This window comes from Ictidomys tridecemlineatus, chromosome 14 (genome assembly GCF_052094955.1).
Source record: "Ictidomys tridecemlineatus isolate mIctTri1 chromosome 14, mIctTri1.hap1, whole genome shotgun sequence".
Lineage (NCBI taxonomy): Eukaryota > Metazoa > Chordata > Mammalia > Rodentia > Sciuridae > Ictidomys > Ictidomys tridecemlineatus.
This window is the reverse complement of record NC_135490.1, coordinates 46,442,095-46,463,617: the sequence shown is the minus strand read 5'-3', so window position 1 is coordinate 46,463,617 and position 21,523 is coordinate 46,442,095. Positions and strand designations below refer to the sequence as shown.

The 21,523-nt window shown below is 40.8% G+C and overlaps 1 long non-coding RNA gene across 1 annotated transcript in view; it reads left to right on the top strand.

Moving 5' to 3' along the window:
- LOC144370606 (uncharacterized) overlaps positions 1 to 4,878 on the top strand; it is a 100,859-nt gene extending 95,981 nt beyond the window's left edge. The window contains exon 3 of the long non-coding RNA XR_013430516.1: positions 4,674 to 4,878. This is a non-coding gene — a long non-coding RNA (uncharacterized LOC144370606). The remainder of the gene's footprint in view (positions 1 to 4,673) is intronic.
- Positions 4,879 to 21,523: the final 16,645 nt, after the last annotated feature.

The window sequence follows — 21,523 nt, the reverse complement described above, 5'->3', positions numbered from 1 at the left end:
CATGCCACACAGATAACCAAACTTTGGGAGACTTGGCCTGAGAAGCCATTGGCTCAAACTTCACAGGAACTTAAATCTCCATTATTTTTATTACTTTACAAACACATATTGTGCTGCCAGGTGCTAGAGCTGCACAGATGATTAAGGCCTGACTCTTAGCCCCAGTGGTCACAATTTAGAAATGCTCCGTTAAAGCTGTATGCAAACTGATATGGGGACAGGAGAGTCATGGCTGACAAGCAGTAGTGACTTCCTGGAGCAGGTGTTTTGGGGGCTGTATCTCAAGGGATGGTAGGAGGCATGCAAGTCCTTTACAGTAAGAATCCCTGTAATTTCACCCCGGGGGACTACTTCTCAGGCCAGCCCACACCAGAATTGTAGCCAGGATTCAACCAGCAATTGCCATGCTAGAAAGGAAAGAGTCAATCAAGGGGTGGATTCCAGTGACTAACTGGGCCACCAAGGCCTGCCCTAGCACCAGGCTTTCCTCTCTGACCTTGGTTGGGTGCTGGTTTCCTAGACCTCCCCCAAATCTTCACCATGTGAGAATGGGTGTCCAGACTTCTCTTGGCAGCAGAACATGAGTCTTGCCTCTTACAGGTGTTCAGCATGGACCTTTCTATGAATTGTAGTAGGTGGTGGGAGGCTACTTTTCTCCTTTTCCTAAGATCTCAGAGATAGAAATTCTTAGCTTCTGATTTTTACAAGTTAAGTTTACAGTTCACACCATTTACACATTTACACCATTTTTTTGTAAAACTTTATCTTCTTTAAAAAATTATTTTTCATTGTCGTGGTACACATCTGTAAACCCAGTGGCTTCAGAGACTGAGGCAGGAGTATCACAAGTTCAAAGGTAGCCTTAGCAACTTAGAAGACCTTGTCTCAGAATAAAAAATGAAAAAAAAAAAAACATGTGTGGGGATGTGGTTGAGAGCACTCCTGGGTTCAATCCCTAATATCTCCTTGCTAAAAGTAGTTTCATAACAAGTTTGAAAAACACACATAATTCTATCCTTCAGTATTCCTCTACTCTCTGAGACTATGCTAATTCTGCAAAATATTTGTCTTTTATATGAAGGATTTATAAACCCACCATGAAGACTTAAGCTCATGGTCCCAACACCTGTGCATGTGGCACATGGCACCTATGCTCCAGAGATACTCCCCAGAAGCCTGTACCCTGGTTACAACTGTGCAGGATTCTGGAAACACCATGTGCTTCTGGGCTCATCAGGTGAACACTCTGTCCTTCCAGGCATGTGAAGCATAGGACTATTATAAAAACCTGTAAGTGCTGGTGGTACATTCTATGTCTTCCCTGTGAATGGATAAAGTGCTTAAATGAAGACATCTCATAGATAAGCACATGATAAGGTTTGCACCAAAATCATAACCTTGGGCTTTGGTTGCTGGCATAGTCTTGATAAGGGGCACCATTTTGGTAGTGCTTGTCTAAAAATGTAGAATTGAACTTTGCTGAATGCAATTTGGGCAGGGATTTCTTTAGAAGAAAAAGACTGGCTTTTTGTCCATTTTTTCCTCTGTAGAGGTGGTTCAGCAGTGGGGGATGAGGGACAGAGAGTCTCTTTCAGCAGGAGATGTTATGGGCATCTCAAATTAAGGTAAGCAGCAACCCCTTGTTTGGATGGACTGAATGTAGCCAGCAAGCCCTGGGCATCTCCTAAGCACAGAGAGTGCACATGTGATTCCATCTAGATAAAATTCTAGAGAATGCAGAGCAGTCTACAGTAGAAAAATCTCATCAGCAGTTACATGGAGCCAGGAACTCAGGGAGTGATGGATGAAAAAGAGGCATTCAGGGCGACATTAATGTTCTGAGTGTAGGGTAGATTCATAGATATACACAGTATCAAATTCACAGACCTGTACCCTTTAAATATATGCATCATATTAATTATACATTAATTATAAATTATATCTCAGCAAGGTTGGTTAAAGGACCCCATGTGTGCATTAACCTTTCCCCATTAGCCTATGGTCCTCTAAAGCCAAGGCCACGTCTTCCTTGTGTGGGCTGCACCAAGGTAGCAAAGCATTGCACCCAGGAGTCCTCTGACACAGAGCCCCAGTGTGAACACACAGTCTGCATCTCCCAGCTGTGATCACTGGAGAAGCAGCCTAACCTGAGCCTCAGTTTTCCCATCCATAACATCGGGACACAACACCTAATATACATAATATTTGGAGATTGTAATTGGTATGATTCTAGGTAAACTTTGAAAACAATTGTTATGCAATAAAAATACATGATAGGTATTATTATTTGTTTTTTTATTATTTGGCAAAAATTCAAGGTAAAATAAATAGTTTGGGATCTATTGTACCTTAGAGTCAACTTTGCTAAACAGTAATACATAAAAAGTGTTCAGATTTCAATTGAGTAGGTTTTTTTGTTGTTGTTGTCTTGATATGAAATTTCAATATATTCTGTGAATTTTGTGAGAAACATACTACCTGATTCTGTAGTGTTCTTTCCTTCTAACTTAGGGGCATACTTCTAAAGTTTAGAAGGTGTCATAAGGAAGAAGTTTAATGCACAATTTCCCGTTTCAAACTGTTGGGTCAACGGTTTGGCAAACACAGAGCATGGGTAATACAGATGATATTCCTGCTGCTCTCCTGAATAGAAAATGAAGATAATTATGTGTTCTCTGAACCACTGTGTAGAGAGTACACACACCCATCCCATAGGCTTTAATCTCAATCCTAGAAACAGCCTGTTCTATTAGATTCTGTTTTCTTTACCCAGGAGACAATTCAGAAGTATTAAGTGAGTTGCTTGATGCTGCCCACTACTGTAAGCCAGAGTCAGGATTCAAAAACCCTGTCCGAATGGAATGAGCCTCCTGACCCGTGCTGTACTGCCCTTCCCTGATCTGGTCTTCTCTGCAAGAGATTAAAGAAGAAGGCAGTGTCCATCCCCATGGACCTCCTCAGTTGGGGAGTGTGTGTGGGACAAGTGACTCAAAGTTTTCATTGCAGTGTACATCTCCACCAATGACCAAAAATATCTCAGGTTGTTGCTTTTGGGGTTACAAATTCCCTAAGATTCCTTAAGATGATACTGATGTTGTGAAGTGGAAATGCCAAAGGTCCTTCTCTGTGACTGGGATGAAGGTGAGAGTTTGGTTTTAATCAATGGTCAACTACTGCATCCAGAAACATGACTGCTGGGTAGTGGAAGCCACCACTTCCTCCTCATGGACTACATTTGTAATGGTACCATTTTGCTGAGGAAGGTGTTAACACGTCTCATAAGACCTGGAGGTTTTCTGTGGGTGTGGAAGTTTGTATTTCCGGTATCACTCTTGAGCCTTTCACCTGATGATCCTTAGCAGGCAGGTGGGGCCCTGGTTTGAGACTTGGAGGAGAGGTCTGAGCTTCAGCTCCAGATCCAGGTGAAGAGGGGATGAAGGAAAGTGTCAGGTTCTAGTCAGTGGCTTGTCAAACTGGCTGTGTGGAGGCATCACTGGTTGAGTTGTAAGCCTTGCCATATGTCCCAGCCTGACACAGACTTTTAAGAAAACAGCTCTGCCAATTTTAACCAAGACTAATTTTTGGACTTTTGACTTCTGGCACTTCAAGATAATAAACTTATTTTAAGCTTTAAAAGAATTAGTCAGTGAGGCTGGGGTTGTGGCTCAGTGGTAGATCACTTGTCTAGCACATGCAGGGCGATAGGTTTGATCCTCAGAACCACATAAAAATAAATAAAATAAAGCCATTGTGTCCAACTGCAAATTAAAAAGTGAAAAATTGTAATCTGTGACCTTTATCCAATTATGTCATATTGCTAGCCTCAGTTCCTTCCTCTGTAAAAATGAGAACATGTCTCCTTTGCAGTTTTTTGATTGTGTTGTGAATTGGTGGTTTATTTCTTGATGTCTCTTCATGACATGATGTCTACTCTTTCTTTTTTGCTCATCTATACATTTTCCTGTTGGGCCAGGAAAGCAAAGCAGTAGCACTTTATTTGCTTATCCTGAAGATGAAAATTGAAATGGAGCCTTATATTGCCTAAGTCTGAATCTGTGAATGGATCAATTAAAGGGTTGCCTCCAAATGCTGAGTCAAAAGACCAGGCTAAAGTGTTACATTCTTACCACTATTCTGCAAAATTATAGTTTAATGGGCAAAAATAATTGCATCTATGTCTCTAGCACATTTCATGAGTGCTTTGCCTCATGGATTTACCAGGATTTTAATCTAGTGCAAATCTCTTTTGGTTTTTCAGAAGATCCTCTTTATGGCTTGAGTTAAATATGTTTTTATATAACAAAAACCTTTTGTGAATCTTCTAATATGGTGCCAGAGTGAAATAAATTGCACCTGGGGTTTGATTACTGGTGGTTTAAGTTAATGGGAAAAGGTAAGGGGAAGAAAAAACACATTGCAAGGTTATGTGACTTTATTAAATTATGTTTACAGGCTTACTTGTCACAATTTTGTATCAAAATATTTTTATGGCATCTGTTTATCACTATTTGCAACTAATTAGTGCCTGCAAATTTCCTTTTATGGGAATCATGTTCATGTGGTCATACTGGTGTCTAATAAATCAGATCTGTCAGCTCACATGATTTTCTGTTCTTAGGTTTTATTTGTATTTTTCTGGCTGGTGCATCTCCTTTTCTCTCTCCTTCCCACAGGTTTCCAACAATGGTGACTTCAATTTTTGTGAATGGGAAGAAAATGAAGAATAAAGTGGCGAGTCCTTGGTTGTGACTCAGTGGTAGAGCACTTGCCTAGCATGCATGAGGCACTGGGTTCGATTCCCAGCACCACATAAAAATAAACAAACAAAATAAGCTGTGTCCATCTACAATTTAAAAAATAATAAAAAAGTAAACTGGACACAATAGTGAATTTCATTCACCAGCAACCTGGGAGGTGGAGGTCATTGTCTCTTGCAGATTGTGATCTCAGACACAGAGCTGAGCAAGATCAAGGGCTAGAGGATTTTGGTGGCTTCCACAGTGGTGGGTGCTTGAGGTTCAGATAAATCTGACTTGGGACTCACTCACACTTTAATATTTACATCTCCTAGATTAGTTGTGGGGATGCAGTGAGATGACAGATGCAGCTGGCATGAGATCTGGCATTGACTATAGCTGTTTTCCATGCCCATATTATTCCTGTTCATTCTTGTGTTCCTCTTTTGCAGTCCCCCTGCTAGTGGATGTTAACTATTTTTTTATGGACACAGTGCAGAGATTAAGAGTATGAGCACTGGAATGAGGCTTCATTCACTTTAAATGGTTTTCCCACTTAAAGTTCTGTGAACTTGTGGCTTCACCTGTCCATTCTTTAGTTTATTTGTATAAATTGAGAATAATAAATAATATTATTGAAAAACTATCCCATTAATTCAATGACATGATGCATACTTCAGTAGATAGAATTCTAAAGATGAACTGCTTGCTCTCAAAGAATCGCGTCTCCTGCTTCACCAAACACTGATCAGATAGTGTGATGAGGGAACTTCACAGAAAGAGCTACAAACAACTTATTGATCTTATGAAGACTACCCTCATGGTCCAGACCAATCAGATAAACCATTTTAGAGTAGAACATTCTTCCTAGCCTCACGGACATACCATCCAGCACATGGCCCACAGGCTTGGTCTGAGAGTGTCCTTGGCTTCTTCCACTTCATTTACTTAGTTACTCACATCCATTGTATGTGACACCAGTGTTGGTGTGCAACAGATTGGACAGGCTTAAAAGTCATCCTTTAGCCTGGAGACAGGGGAAGCCCTGGACTAGTTGTCCTGTCACTACACAGCAACTGGGTGTTTCCTACAGCAAGACATTAGGAACAGCAACTCTTTCTAGCTCATTCACAGCACTCAAGACTGCTTCTTCTACACTCACACTGCCATGATGTATATCAACACTAGCCTTCTGAAGACAGAAATTGGCAGTGATAGAGAAAACTTGCATATCTTTCTCTTTGACAATACTTTTCCAATAAGTCCCAGAAATTCATGGTATTTATTAAGTTCATCTTGGATAACCTCTGGAAATAGGAAAACTTCCTCTGAAATCTGATAAGGAGCTAGGGAAGTAGCTCAGTGGTGAGTCTGCACATAGCATGCAGAAGGACCCTGAATTTGACCCCAACAGCAGTAAATATTTTAAATATTTATTAAAAATTTAATTTTAAGAAACTTCCCATTATGCTACTATCCAAAGGGAAACAAAAGATTATACTGGATCCCCCATCTGGCTCCAGAACATGACTCATAGGAGTCAAAGCCAACCTCATAGGTGCTACAGACACAGGAAGTGGGTCAGATTCCACTTTCCACCTCCATCTCCCTCCCACACAGGCAGGTCTACTCCTGATTTCCAAAAGCTTTCTCATCAATAAAAAGTCATGAGGCCAGGGCCATGAACAAAGAGCTTGTAGATGCCCTGGTCTATCCCCTGTTGCTGCTTACTAATTGTGTCCTCATTGCAAAATCCCAGCACACCTTGGGGTTTCTATTTTCTCTCCTATAAAATGCAAATCACCTTTACCCAAAGTCCTTAGGAGGATGGCAGAGCACAGTGAATGCAAAATCCTGCCACTAGGGACAGCACACAGTGGTCACCAGGACCATCCCTTAGAGCTGTTGATCCACCACTGACAGCAGCTCCCTGAGCTGAGGTGTGAGGGACTGGGCCTGAATTCAACCAGGTTGACCCACTTCTGAGATGTGTGACTTGGACAACTCACAAGTTGTCTCTTGGTGACAATTTCTCTTCTATTACATATGCTTCTGCTCATGCCAGAGTCTAGGTGTGATACTCAGAAAAGGTCAGAAGGAGCTATTTATATCAGATTATATCTCTGCCCTTATCCACACTCAGGGCCTGGAGAGCTTAGCTACCACCTCTTGATTTATACCAATCAGTGGCCAGCAAGATTAATATCACTGCTGGATCCACCAAGACGTGAACTGCTCTGGCCTTCTCTGCTTCAGTCACCGCTTAGCAGTTGCCACTGCCTGAGGATGTGGCTTTTAATCTATGGCTATTGAGCAGTGATGGCTCATGAGCAGGTGGATCAGGAGCCCTGCCTCTCATCTTGCCACCTCTCACCAAGTGTCCGAGGAAAGTCTTCAGAGGTGTTTTCAAGCTTCCCCACACCTTTTGTACCCCTAACCAACAATTTCTCTACAATGTGCCAAATGTGCTTTCTCTACCCAGGACAACAGGCTTCTGTGTCAGTCTCTAGCCACAAATGACAGTGGATCTAAAGGAATTCCTGCCTGCACCCATTACAACCCCACTGTCAAGATGGTCTAAAAAAAATGTGCATGTGATTCCTATCACTGCAGCCTCTCAAAACAAAGGTGTCCCTTTGCAGAATTCAACTAACCTTTAAAGCCTCCTGAGTCCCCTGGGCCTTGGACAATAGACATAACAGATAAAGCTGATTCTGATATCAGTGGGCAGAGGAAGTGAGAAAAGTGAGTGGCTGGCACCTAGATAGCCTTCAGCCTCCATCAAAGTGTAACTGTGACCTCAGGGAGGGAGATCCTGGGCACCAGGGAGAAACACCTGTCTGGCAAAAAATGCTAAGACTCAACCCCATAAGTTATAGCACAAAGGTGGTCTACTGGGTACCTACAAGGGCACCGCCTTCTGTAGGGTCAATGTCAAGACAGCCTGCTTGTAAGGCTGAATCCCCTGCCTGAAAAAACTCCTTCCCAATTCCAGGTACTGCAATCAAAGCCCTCATTGAACTTGAGGGCATAGAGGTGGGATGGAAGTGAAATCCTCCAAAATCAGGGCCTTGAGGTGCCCTAGAGAACAATCACAACCCAGAGATATGGAATGAGGTGAGGGCCTGGGATCAGGGCTCAATGCCCTAGATTCCAAGGCCATTCAAACTCTCTGCATCTTAGATACTCAAGGTGCTGCCAGGGAATTGGTTAGAATAACCTAAGAGAAAGGAGATCCACCAAGGGATTCAGATGTCAAGTTCTTCCCTTCTTCAAACTTTTCTCCCCACTAGATTGCAGGTAGAAAGCTGCTCATTGCTAAGATCACTTAAAGTTATTTCTTTGTTTCAGAAACTGCTCTTTAGTAAAGGTCCAGAAAAACAACTTAAACCAATCAAGATATACAGCTCTTCTTTTAAGTGATCTGGGGTAAACTTTGCTCACTCTAACTCATTATAATATTAAATTATCTGCCCTAAATGAAGTGCATCTGCCATTTGTTTGGTTTGGTACTGGGAATAGAAGACAGGGGTGCTTTAACACTGAGCTACATTTTGTGGTACATATTTCTCAGAACAAAGGAAAGAGAATATGATGCCATCCTATCATTGTGAGCCCTCTGGAAATCAGTTTTGAACATTCTTGCTATTTTGTAGTTTAGAAATAGGATTCCCAAACAGGAATGTGTATTACCTTATATGAAGACAAAGGCTAGTATGTAAAAGAAAACTAACCAGAATATACAAGGGATCACTCCGTACACTAAATGCTCAGCCTTTGGATAATAATTCACTGAGGCTGGATGCACACAAATAAACACTGCTTCCTATTGAATACTCTGGTGTCCATTGTCTCTGTGTGAGAATCCCATGCAACATTTTATTCTGTTTTCTTTGATCCAAAAAATCACTTATCTTATCCTTCTCATTGGTATATATTTATAATAACCAGGTTGCTTAGAAGTATTTACATCCTATGATAAGTGAAAAGAACCTCTGAAAAAAGGTTTTGATGACTCTTAAATAAATAGTAGTCTACAAAAACCGACATGAAAACCCACTCAAGTTTTAAGATCTTTCTTTTTAGAAACATTACATATGCTGTAGTACTTAAAAATAACTTATAAAAACTGATTTGTGCCCATGTTTGCACTCTTCTAAAATTACTTTTAAAATAGTCTAACACAAGAGGTTTTCTATGGCAATAATTCACATGGCTTCTATAGAAAATGTCAACAGGCCTGGAGATGTAGCTAAGTGCTAGAGAGCTTGCCCAGCATGTACTAGGCCTTGAAATTTAACCACCAAAAGTGCAAGAAAAGGAACAGGAGAAGGAAGGAAGGAAGGAAGGAAGGAAGGAAGGAAGGAAGGAAGGAAGGAAGGAAGGAAGGAAAGAAAAAGGGGACAGGAGGGGAGGAAAAGGAATGAGTCATTAAAACAAAAGGATAAGTTGTACAAATATAAATATATGATGTATTATCTCCTTAAAATTTTACAGAGCTTTAGAATTTTAGTGACATCAAAGTGGGTGATATTATGACTGTACAGAATGGCACATAATAAGTTCTGCCTTGACCTGGCCGAAGCCAAACCAAAGGGTGGGTGACCTGGAGAAGATTTCTCTCTGGTTGATTGAAATAGGCTTGAACCTGTGATGCTACCAGATTCACAGCATAGTGAAGGGGCCAAGACTTCTCTGAAGGCAGCTTGAATGTGCTTGGCCCCTGGGAACCCATGACCAGGGCTCCCCATGCCCATGCTCCCTCACCTACTCACTGGTTCACAATGGTCTGCTCTATTGCCTGTTGCAGGTTTCTTCCTGACCAAAGGCCTGAGTGTTCACAGCCAGTTTTGGTGTGCCTGAGCATGGTGTGGTTGTGGAGGGAATAGCCAAAGTAGCCTTAGTGTGAAGGAGAGGCAACAGCTGCTCTTCAGCCCTACTTGGTGTGGTCCTGGAAGAAGTAAGCAGGATTGTGGTCTGCCTTGTTTGCAGACATGGAAACACACCCTAGTCCTTATGGCTGTCCATGGGAGTTGGTGATATGTACAGCTATTGGATTTTCTGTTGTTCTCTTGTTTTTGTGGAAAAGTTATCAGTCTGTGAGAAGCAGGCGTTACATGAAAAGAAAAGAAAAAAGCTTGCTCTAAAACTTTCTGGACTAATTGAAGAAAAATGTGAACTACTTGAAAAAGTTAGCCTTGTCCAAAGAGAGGATAAAGGCTTAGAGTCATCTTTAAAGGATGCCATTTTAGAGAAGGTGTCAATAAAAGCAGAAAATTTGGAGACAGTAGGTCTGGCATTGGTTCTGATCACAAATCATCACAAGTTCCCAGGTGCTGCTACTGCTGTTGGTCCATGACCAAATTCCAAGTAGCAAAACCCTAGGGCACCTTGCAGCACAGGAACCCAATGGCCATAATGCAGTCAGCCATCATTCCCTGGGTGATAGGAGGGACCCTAGAAAGGCTTCCTCTCTCCTTTTGAATTTGCTGAATGACCCAAGGCAAATCACTACAAGAAGCTGTGACAAGAACACCACCTAAGAAGCTGCTGGGTCACTCACTGTCCAGCTAGGATCAGGAGGATTTCTATGGCTGATCAGCTGCTGCCTTGAACAGGGTTCGGGAATCAGCCTGAGCAGCTGGTTAAGGAATAGGATTAATTTGGAAGGTTTTATATAAATAGATCCAAATCTGAAAGAAGATTGTTCGCTCATTAAAATGCAGAGGAGATGACTGGGGTAGTGGCTCAGTGGTAGAGCCCTCGCCTAGCATGCGTGAGGCACTGGATTCAATCCTCAGGAACATATAAAAATACATAAATGAAAAATAAAGACATTGTGTCCATTTACAACTAATTTTTTTAAAAAGCAGAAGATAGACTGTAGTAGGGAAGGATGACTATATAGATTCTATACAGTTTATTTTCCACTTCAGTTTCTCCAACTGTAGAAAAATAATGAGCTGTTTTCCATAGTCTTCCCAATAATATAAATTCAAAGTTTGAATCCTATTGCTCAATGCCTGTAGCTCCTTTCAAACCTAGACTTGGGACAATGAAATACTATCACTGTTAAGATACAATCAATTTTCAGCTTTCCCAACAAAATAAATGTAAGCAATAACTATATGCTGTATTATTGGGTTTATTTCTAAATTTCTCTTATTAAAATTGCTAGAATGACACCTGAAGAATTGACTCAGCACTGCCCACATCATTTTTATCAACAGAACTCAACAATTCAAGCAGAAACACAATTAATTTCTTTAGGGTGACATAATTTGCTCCTAAAACAACTGTAAGTGGCAAAATAAGCCACTTGGAAGTTTTATGGATTATCAACACACAAAGAAGAGCACCAAAATGTTCAACCAGAGTGAAGTGGAGAAGTGCCAATGTTCCACCACAGAATCAATGCAAGCCTCACATTCCAGGCCTGGTCTGAACAATCTGGAAAATCTCAAAGAACCAAGTTTTTAATTATGTAAATTCCGTTTTTATTACCAAAATATTAACTGCAAATCAAAAGAATTGCTGCAAGAATCTAAAAGGAAAATAAACACACATCTGAAAGCAAAGTCTTCACAGAACTTACAAGACTTTTTATGTGCACCTACACTGCTTAAGAATGTTTTCATAAAACACATTGGCACTGAGATGAAGTATCAAGTTTGTGAACTGTCTACCTCAGAATTCACTGTAAATATTATAAAAACGTTTAAAGAAGTTTTCCAAAATGTAGTTTTATGTAACTTATTTCATTTAATGTAATTTGTTTCACTTATTTCAAAAATTATCAGCCAATGTAGTACTCTAGTTTTCCACTCCCATTTAAAGAATGAAACATAAAGTCTCTCTTTCATTTACAAACAGGTAAGCATAACAAATAAACATTCTATGACATTAAAAGATTATTTCATAGATGTGGAATTTGCTTTTGACTTCAGCTGAAATAAAAAGTAGCCTGTCTGATGTATTATTCACTTTGTTATCAAATATCATTTAAAGATTTATCATAAATTGACATGTCTTGTACTATTTTTCAGTAACTATGACAAACAGCATGAATTCTGATGAAAAAACAAGTCAGTTTCAAAGGCAATTACAACATTGTTAGGTAGAGAAACATCATTTGATAAGAGAACACAGACCAAATACATATGATCAAAGGGGAGAGTCTGAAAGGAATACACAGAGAGAAATTTTTACATTGACAGAATAAGAAATAAATCTGTTTGGACAAAGGCAAAGGCTGATCCCAATACACAAGTCAAAAATAGGACTTTTTTCCCTCTTAACAAAAATTAAGAGATCAAAAATACACATATACACACACATTCCCTGTGCTCTTTCTTTTGTCTGTAAGGATAAACTGTAAACTCCCTTGATGTTTCCTGTTTTCAATCTTCCAACATTCCTCTTCCTGACCTTCATGAAGAGCGAAGAAGAGAAATGGGAATAGCACAGATCCAAATTTAGTGTGATTCACTCTCTTTAATAACACCTGGAGTAAACTAGTACAATGCACTTCAAATATATTAGTAGGAACCAACACACTTCCTCTATATGAAATTATGCTGCATGACTATATATTTAAGGCTATAAAAATATGTAATTGACCATCATTGCTGAACATATGAATTGGGTGGGAGAATTGGTATTGGCTTTGGGTAGTGGACAGTCCTATTGCAATTTTTAAGATATATCTGGCTCCAAAAGAAAACACAAAAGTTGTAAGTTTGTATAGATGCATGTGGAACTTTTTGTTGCTAGAGGAGGAAGTGTGGGAGAGGGGTGGAGTAGCAGAGGGGTTGATTTATTTTTCAAGTTCACAAAGAGAAGAGCTGTCAACTGCACACATGCCAATGCCCAAAGAGCAGCCCAACCTGCCTCTTTCCATTTGGGCAGACCAGACACAAATGACATCTCACAATCTAGGAAAATCAGCAGTCAGATATAAGGGAACTAGGGAGAGGAAAACCAGTCTCAAAAATGTGCAGTTACACATCATTACTAGTGATTAGAACTTGGAGTTTGAAGGCATGGAGGCACCAAGGATGCTGGACAATCAAAACCAGAAAAGTAAAAGGCAAACCTTAAAACAAACAAGCTACAGTGACTCTCCCTAATAGGAAATAATCTTAAGAGCAATTAATTTTGTGTCAGAGATAACAAGGAGTCAGGAACAAGGGAAGTGGCACTGCTTAAATGAGTTGCAAGGTTCTCAGGGATCAGCATTGGGACGAGCCAGGAACTGGCATCTAAGGCTGATCTTGAGCTGCATTTCCAGACTTGCATCACACTAAAGAGACAATAGTCCCTCTCTAGGTCATTGAGAAGACTGCATCTAAAAGCTGCATTTTATTCTTCACACAAAGCTGAAAAAGCTGGATCAACAGTTGAACAAAAGGCCAAAGAAGTAATTTAATTTTTTTCCATAGTTATAATAATAGGAAAATTTGCCATGAACCTTCTACAGGCTTAACTCATATACAGATCTATATGTATATACTATTGGCAAATCCTGTGAGAATTGCATTTGTTAGGACTGTACATTCTGTGCATAAAATTTAACTTAAAGTCAAATGTTATGTTTTGCCACTAAAGAAAATCCAGTCATATTAGCTAAATCACTTAGAACTGAAGGTCTAAGAATCTGGTTGTTCATTTGAGAAATCTAACCTGCAGGTATTAGAAAAGTACATCTGCATTTTGTGCTGGAGGAAGTTTAATATTTACTTGTTCATGAAAGGATTAATAACACTTTTAAAAAGTTTCTTTACAAAAAAGTGTCCATCAGCTGTTGGAGCATTAAGTTACAACTCTTGAATACATGTGAGTTTAATCATATAACTGGTAGAGTTCAAACTTTCAATTAACACACTACATGCCCATTCAAGTTAGGCTCTCCGTGTAGGGACAAACAGTGTGCATAAATCAATGTTCTCTCCAATTTGCCTGCATATAATGAGTCACATATAATGAGTCACATCAAGCATGGTTCCAAACATGGTATTGAATAATGATGCATGTGGTAACGCTTAGTCCAAAGAGAATTTAATTAAACCACTGGATCACTTATTGCATAGCGCTGTTGCCCTCTATGCCCATCGCATATATACATGGCTTTCCTTTTGCGTGCTATCATTTCATAACCGCTGCCTGGGTGGACAGTACATGCTGCCACTTGATCAGACTCAGGTTGTGGTCTTACTCCTTTTCTACTGGGATGGGGGGGATGGAAAGTAAATAAATGATGGCTCTGGAAAACAATGTGAATTTATTTCCAGGAAACCAGGTAGCCACAACAATGAGAGAAATTGTCAAGGACAAAATAAGTTCTTTCTCTGTATCCTGCAGGATCAGCCAGGAGTGTGGCTGTCACTTTTCCCTTCTTCACCATCAGCTCTTGGCCACTGCTGCATTTCCATCTGCACCTGGAACCAAGGCAGCAGATGCACCCACCAGCCAAACTGAGCTGGGTGGGCTAGCCAGAAAACCTGTCATAATCAGTGGGAGGCAGAGAAGCACCCTGGAGCCCACTCCCCAGCGTCCACCTGGTGAAATTTCAGAGCCCCCACCCCCCTGAGGAGAGAAGGATAGAAGCAACCAACCTATAGAAAGAATAACAAAACTGGAAGAGAACAGAGGATGGGTCCAGGAAAACAGAGGTCATAGACTCATTTGAATGACTTTCCTTAGAACCCAAAGGGCTAATATGAAAGACCACTCTCATCCCTCTTTTAGGGTTCCCCAGTGAAGAGTAGTTGTAAACAACTAAAGAGCCACCATCAAGTAGGCTGGCTCTGAGAGGTGCAGAGCCAGCTTCTCCTTGGCTTTGCAGAAGAGTGGGCTCCCACTGGTGGCTCAGGATCCTGGGACTGGGCGCCCAGACCTGGCTGCACAGGACAATTCTGCAGAGATCCTTAGAATCAAAACATCTTAAAATACTCTGCCAACAAGCACATATTCCAAGCAGTGCCCTAACCCACAGGACCAACCCAGGAGCAATGCAGCGCTGGGAGAGGAGAATGGGGACTAGGGGAGAGATGGGGAAGAAGTTGGACAAGAGTCAAGGAAAGTTATTCCCAGGACAAAAAGCACCGACAAAGAGCACCAAGCGTTTTTGACAATGGCTTCCCTGAGAATTTTGGGAACACTCTGGTGGCAGACAGCAACAAGCCAGCACCGCGAGCAACAGAGCAGTTGTCCCCAGAAACCTAACTATTCTTTCTTTCTCTCTTCCCCACTAACCTAGTGCAGCCTGCGCTGGACACCAAGGCCACTAGTTCCCCCAGAAAAAGCAATGTCTCCATACACTGTTCCCTGAGAGAGCCTCAGGGAAGAACACTGGGTCGCAAAGACCAAAGTTACCTGCGCCAAGTGGAGCCCAGCTCAGTGTCCCGCGTCCCATGTGGCACAAACTCCAGGTCATCTCTTCTTCTACCCTGTGACCACCTCACCGCAGAGGGCCACGAAATTTCCCCAAATCCTTGCTCTCCGTCCAGACAAGGAGCCAGCTCCACATCGCACAATCCTGGGGCTGGGGTCATTCGTCGGGGCTCCGGACGCCCAACCCACCCGCAAGCCACCAGGGACACTCAGCTGCTGAGAACTGGCCTTGGTCCGGCCCCAGAAGTGACCAAAGGGAGAGGAGCAAGAGCGCAACAAAAGCAGGCAGTGCCGCCACCGCCTCTGCCAAATCCCTGTGGAGTTTAGGAGACTTTTCAAGCAGCTTTGCAAAGAGCTGCAGAGGGGTGGCTGTGGAATCCACCAGGGAGTAGCAAGCTGGGCCTCCCAGGCTCAGGGCGGAGCCTCCACAGCTGCCCCCCAACCCTCTTTCCTCTTCACAGAAACCAAGCCTCCACAGCTGCCCCCCAACCCTCTTTCCTCTTCAGAGAAACCTTGGGCCCCAAAGGGTCTTCTGTGCCTCTGGCTGGCCACAGCCAGAGCTCTGCTGGCTCCACAGAGGCTGCTCCTTAGTCTTGAGTTACTTTGCTTGGGGAGGAGCGGAGGCGGAGCCTCGGGCGACGTCACCCTGTGGACTCAGAAGGCTTCCAAGAAAGGAGGGCCCGGGCTCGGGCTCTGTCTCTGGCTCTGGCTCTGACTCTGGCTCGGGCTCCGGCTCCTGTTGAGTCTCGGGCTCGGGCTCGGGCTCGGGCTCTGGCTCTGGCTTGGGCTCCTGTTGGGGCTCGGGCTCGGGCTCAAATGCGGGTTGGGGCTTGGGCTCTGGCTCAGGCTGGGGTTTGGACTCCAGCTTGATCTCGAGCTCCTGCTCCTGCTCGGCTGGGGCTAGGGCTCGGGCTTGGGCTCTGCACCGCCGCCTTCTGAAGGAAAGAGGTACAACAGCATTGGCTGGGTGCTCAGTGCCCAGCGCCACTTGCTGCCTGTGTTGGCCGCCTAAGCCTCACCATCCGCAGCCACTCAGAGGTAGCAAGCAAGAAAGAGGATGCGGCACAGCTCACTGCCCTGCTCCAGAAGATGGAGTTTGAGAGGAGAGTTTGCCAACAGTGTGGCCAGACTGCAAAGGTTGAGCACAGGGGACAGACCACAGCCGCTGGAGGAGAGGTGTCTGGGGGTTATGTCCCCAAGGCGGCGATCCCACCAGAGCATTTGCCAATGGGCATTACATTATTATTCCTAGGAAGAAAGAGGGCTGTAGACGCAACCCCTAAGGCAATATCGATCTACAGGGAAATTTAGTTCCTTATTTATCCAATAAGGAGTAAGACACTCCACCCCCATAGAAAACTTGTTCCTTTTTCGAATAATAAATAAAACTTGGACCAGAATAAATGTTCGGTAACTTTCCAGAGTGAATGGCTGGCGTGTCTCCTTTCTGGTTTACTTGTCATTGGCCAAATATTTGAATTTACTTTCTGCTTCACTGACTTCCCTGCTTGTTCTGAGAACTTCTGGCCTTTTCCCACTTCTCTATCACCTAAGAATTGCATCAGGACTCGGTGTATTCTTTCCTTTCATACAGGTCTAATGGAGTAGAAAAGATTTTTGGATTTTAAAAAAATATATTGTAGCTATTTAAGATGTAAGTATTTAAGAAAGCAACTTTAGCCCAACAATGAAAGCAGCGTTGTATGGACCGATCTGTAGGAAAGTAAAGCTACGACAGTGAAGTATTTTACTCCTTTGGCAGCTTGGAATTTTGCCATATACCACCCTGACTTGCTTCTGTGGTAAGAACGTATGGTACATACTTTTATATGTAGCAGCTCGCAAAAATAGGTATGATCACAATGGAATCATTAAAACTTACTCAGAATTTTTGTGTCATATGTAATTTCTAACAATAGTTTGTTGATTGACATATGTCAGACATTTTAAGGTATGCATCCTTGTTGAGTTAGCCTTTTTAAATCAAGAAAATGTGAATTTCAATATATACCATTCATAGGACTTACCTAGCCACATATTTCTTTAATCAAATATATGCTGTTAATGACAAGGCTTAGAACAAAGCCTAGAAATATAAATGAAAATAAATACCACATGTATATACAGACATGTTGCTTATATGTATATTATACATACATGTAAGGAAGAATGGACTTCTTTAAAAATCTGATTAGAGCACAAGTTTGATTAAACAGCATGTTGAGTTGTGTGGCTTGATCATTCAGCACACCTATCAGACCACTATCAGTTCAATTCAGCATAGTTAAGTTTATCTTAGGGTACAATGTAGATGTTTTAACACATATAACTTTGAGCACACTGTCACCATTCCCATATCTTAAATTTAGGAACTTTCCTAGGTTACAGGTAACCAAAAACTGAAAGACATATATTTTCTTTTTAGGGACTTAGCAGGCCTTTGTACCATTTAGCAACAATTTGCCACAGTAAGAACAAACAAAACCCTACTATCTGTGTACTAATTCATTTGTACCTCTATACTTGCAAGAAAGATGAAATTTACTGCTATGTCATTTGTTTGATTAAAAACACAAACAGCTTCTTTAAAGATGAACATGATGCCACAGTTCTTACTTGTCCATTCCTTGGGACAATTGAGAGGTTTTATTTCACTTTCTCTATCATAGAAATAACAACAATAAAAAGTAATGTGTAGAGAGTGCTTACTATATATTAGGCACTGTCTTGGGACATACAATTCTGATTTCAGGCAACAGTCCCTTGGCATAGTACAATTATTCTCATTTGACAAAGGAGGAAATAAGTAACTGACTCCAGGACACTTATACAAGTGAGAAGCAGAGGAGGGAAAGGAAGAGAAAGAGGGAAATTCTCAAAGGGAATTAGCAAACTAACAATGATGTCTTCTCAATTAAAATTTGAACAAGTCAGTCCTTTTGTCCTTGGGGTCCTTAAGTAATGCTGGCCCATAGGAATTAAAATCATTTGAATGAAGATCATGTGTTTCTTCCATATACCAAAGTGTCTGGCAAATTTTAGAAACTTATTAAGTTTGTGTTTATTTGAAAGACTAAAAGAATATACCAATCAATAGATCAATTAAAATTTTTCTATAACTTTGAGAAATGACTTCATAACTTACATTAAAATCACTAGTAACATTTAATTTAGTAGGCAGAATATTCTAGGGACATATTCCAATATATGAAAATAATAATATAAATATCCAGTAAATAGGTATATTTGTGAGCACTATATGAGAGAATAACTCATGATCACTACAAATGAAAATCATGAAGAAAGTAAATTGTGAAATGGAAGAATGATTATGATAGAATGCTGGGTAAAAAAGAACACAGAATTTTAGTGTAGGAAGATGAAACTTCTAGAGAAGAATGGAAGTGTACAACAATATATTAATATGTGTATTAAAGTAATTAGCAGTAGAGATGGAATTACAAATCTTTATATCTACCATTCTCTGTTTTCCTATTTGTGTGGCCTGTTTAGTAATAGCGTTTTAAAAGAGCACAGATTTACATTCTTACAGAGTTACTACATAGTAACTACAGTCAGCAACTTAAACCTGCGCTTGTCAAAAAAAAAGTTTTTTCTAGAATCTAATTGTACCACATTTTAACATGTGTAATTGAAAAATAAGGTCTTAAGATCAACTTAAGAGAACTCTGAACTGAGCCAAGGTAGCTAGATTTCTTTACTATAGAAACTTTCCCTTACCTACCAATATGGGATTATGCACTGGAAATCTATTTAAAAGGAAAAGAACACAACATATCTCAAAGTTGTAGACAACAGAACACTAATAAACAAGTGTGTTAGTCAGCTTTCTGTTGCTGAGATAATCAACCTATAAGGAGAAAAGATAATCTGGCTCATGGTTAAAGAGGTTGCAGTCCATGATCAGTTGGCCTCATTGCCTCAGGACCTATGGAGAAACAGTACATCAGTGGAAAGTACATGCTGAGAGAACTGTAGAACTCATGGCAGCCAAGAGAGGAAGGCTGAGGTCCAATATTCCCTTTATGGACACAACCCAGTGGCCCACCTTGCTACCCCAGTTCCCCACCTTAAGGTCCCACCACTTCCAATAGAACCGTAGGTTGAGGACCAAATCTCACCGGATGAATTTTTGGTTGACATTTAAGATCCCATCTGTGACAAGGATATCACTCAGGACTAGAGTTACAGGAAAGAAAATATGGGAAGCCCTCCCTTCAACAACAATTAGTATCTTTATATCTCAGTTTCCTGCAGAGAAAAATGAGATTCCTGAATCTGATTTTTCAGAGGATTGAATGAGAGATGTGTTTTTCTTGGAGATGTAAACTTGTCAACAGATGTGAGTATGAACTAGTTGCTTAAAAGTAAATGTAATTTTCTTCACTGAAGGGTTATATGCACAAACCTGTGCTCAGCAGAAGCAAGGTTTTATTTACCCAATGACAGTGTGAGTGTACAGGCAACATGCATTTATAAGCAAATAGATAATATTCTCAGCATATTAATAGGAACAAATTAGTTCTATTATGCTCTTCAGTTTGTTTAGCATATTCACCCATGTGATTTCAATCTAGTTTCACTCCAGTCCTGGGAATCAGGAAAGTCAAGTAGTGTTATTAATTCCACTTAACTGATGAAGAAAGCCACAGCTCAGAGGGATTAAAATACTTGCCCAAGGTTATGCAGCTTGATAATCCTAAAACTGTAACTCTGACTTGGGTTTTCTGGCTCTACACCTCATTCCCCACCCCAATTCCTATGTACTTAGTTCTCCTATTCAATGACAATTCATTAGGCAAAGCCCCTTGGATTGGATATGGAAATTCAGGTCTATTTTATATTTGAAATGTGAAAGAAAAAAAACACTAAATTAAAAACAGTTTCCTATGGTAAAATTCTTTCAAGTGTTTGTGTGTTTTCATAGAGTGCGAGGAAAGAGAATATAATGGAGAATTTCTGACAATAAAGCCCTTGGATAGATCAGGAAGATCCAGAAAGGAGACAAGGAGTTTGTTACACCCTTGGAAGCTGTTGTTCTGGAAGTGTGTTGGCCTGGTGGAATAGAGGAAACCCTAATCCCTTGCCAGTTACTACTTAGATCTCACCACCAGTCTCTAGAAAGTAGAGGAATATTGAAGGCAATGTGCCTGTGTCTCTAAGGAAATTCTCTTCTCTAGGCAATTTTGGATCAGTTGAAAAGCAATACACTATATGCAAAACCAGAGTTATTTTGTGAGCCCCTTGAACCCTTTAAAATATCCATAATTGGGGATTATTTCAGAAACAAGTGTCAAGAAAATGCATGCTCCAAAGATTTTATCAAGGGAAGGAAAAAAAATGTGAGCAGCTTGAGAGCTCAGTGTTGCCAATTTGGAAGAGCAATTTGCCTACAGATGTGCTGAAAGCCATAGCCAAGTAGGAATGACGCATGGCATTTTCCTACTTGGCTATGGCTTTCAGCACAGATGGACATGATTAACAAACTTGGGTCAAAAAAGAAGCCAATCATAAAAGTGTGAATTGGATTGAGGTAGAGGAATGGGAAAGTGACAGTCACTGCAGAGCTGATATACTCTCACTTGAGAGCTTTCCCCATTTTTAGAATGTTTAGTCCAGTGATATTACTAAGAGATTTAGTTTTGAGGGAAAAAAGAATGTTTGACTTTACACTAACCTACTATGAATTTGCTAAATTATTTTTCTATGACATTACATCATACTTTATTCTCTCTTTATACCAGTGAGTATTTTTCCATACCCCCTTCCCACCAAATGTATTTTGATTTTCCAGATACACTAGATGGAAAAAAAAGGGGTATAAAAGGCACCTGCTATACAGCATCCCATTGAATCCTATTTAAATTCTTCAGGTTTGTGTGCATTATCCTGAGATATTTTGTGTTTGTTATTTCAGAAAAGCCAGGAAGGAGGATGTCTTAAAACTAATTAAATAGACCATGCATTCAATAATACATTTTGTGGGGTTAAGAGCTCATATCCAAAGTTGCAGCCTAAGGAGAATTAACACAGCTGAACAAGAATGTCTCTAATGATTAGGCTTCTTTCTTCCTCCCACTTATTTCTAAATCCCAAGAAGAGTTGAGAAATGGGCAGAGAGGGATAAAGGAGAGAGTGGCAGAAAGCAACCAGCATTGGGGTTTGAGGTCTACAGGGACTAAGGATTGTTGCTCCTTTCAGAGACCTCATCGATAAATTGTTCCTTCATTGTATTAAGTGAAATCCATTATCTTCTGTGGTTCACATCAGAATAAATTTTATATTCCAATTTCATATTTTGGTAGCAGAACCTGACAAGCCAGATTCCAAATTGTCCTCATTAGAAGTGATGGGAAGGTAATAAGCAGAGTGAA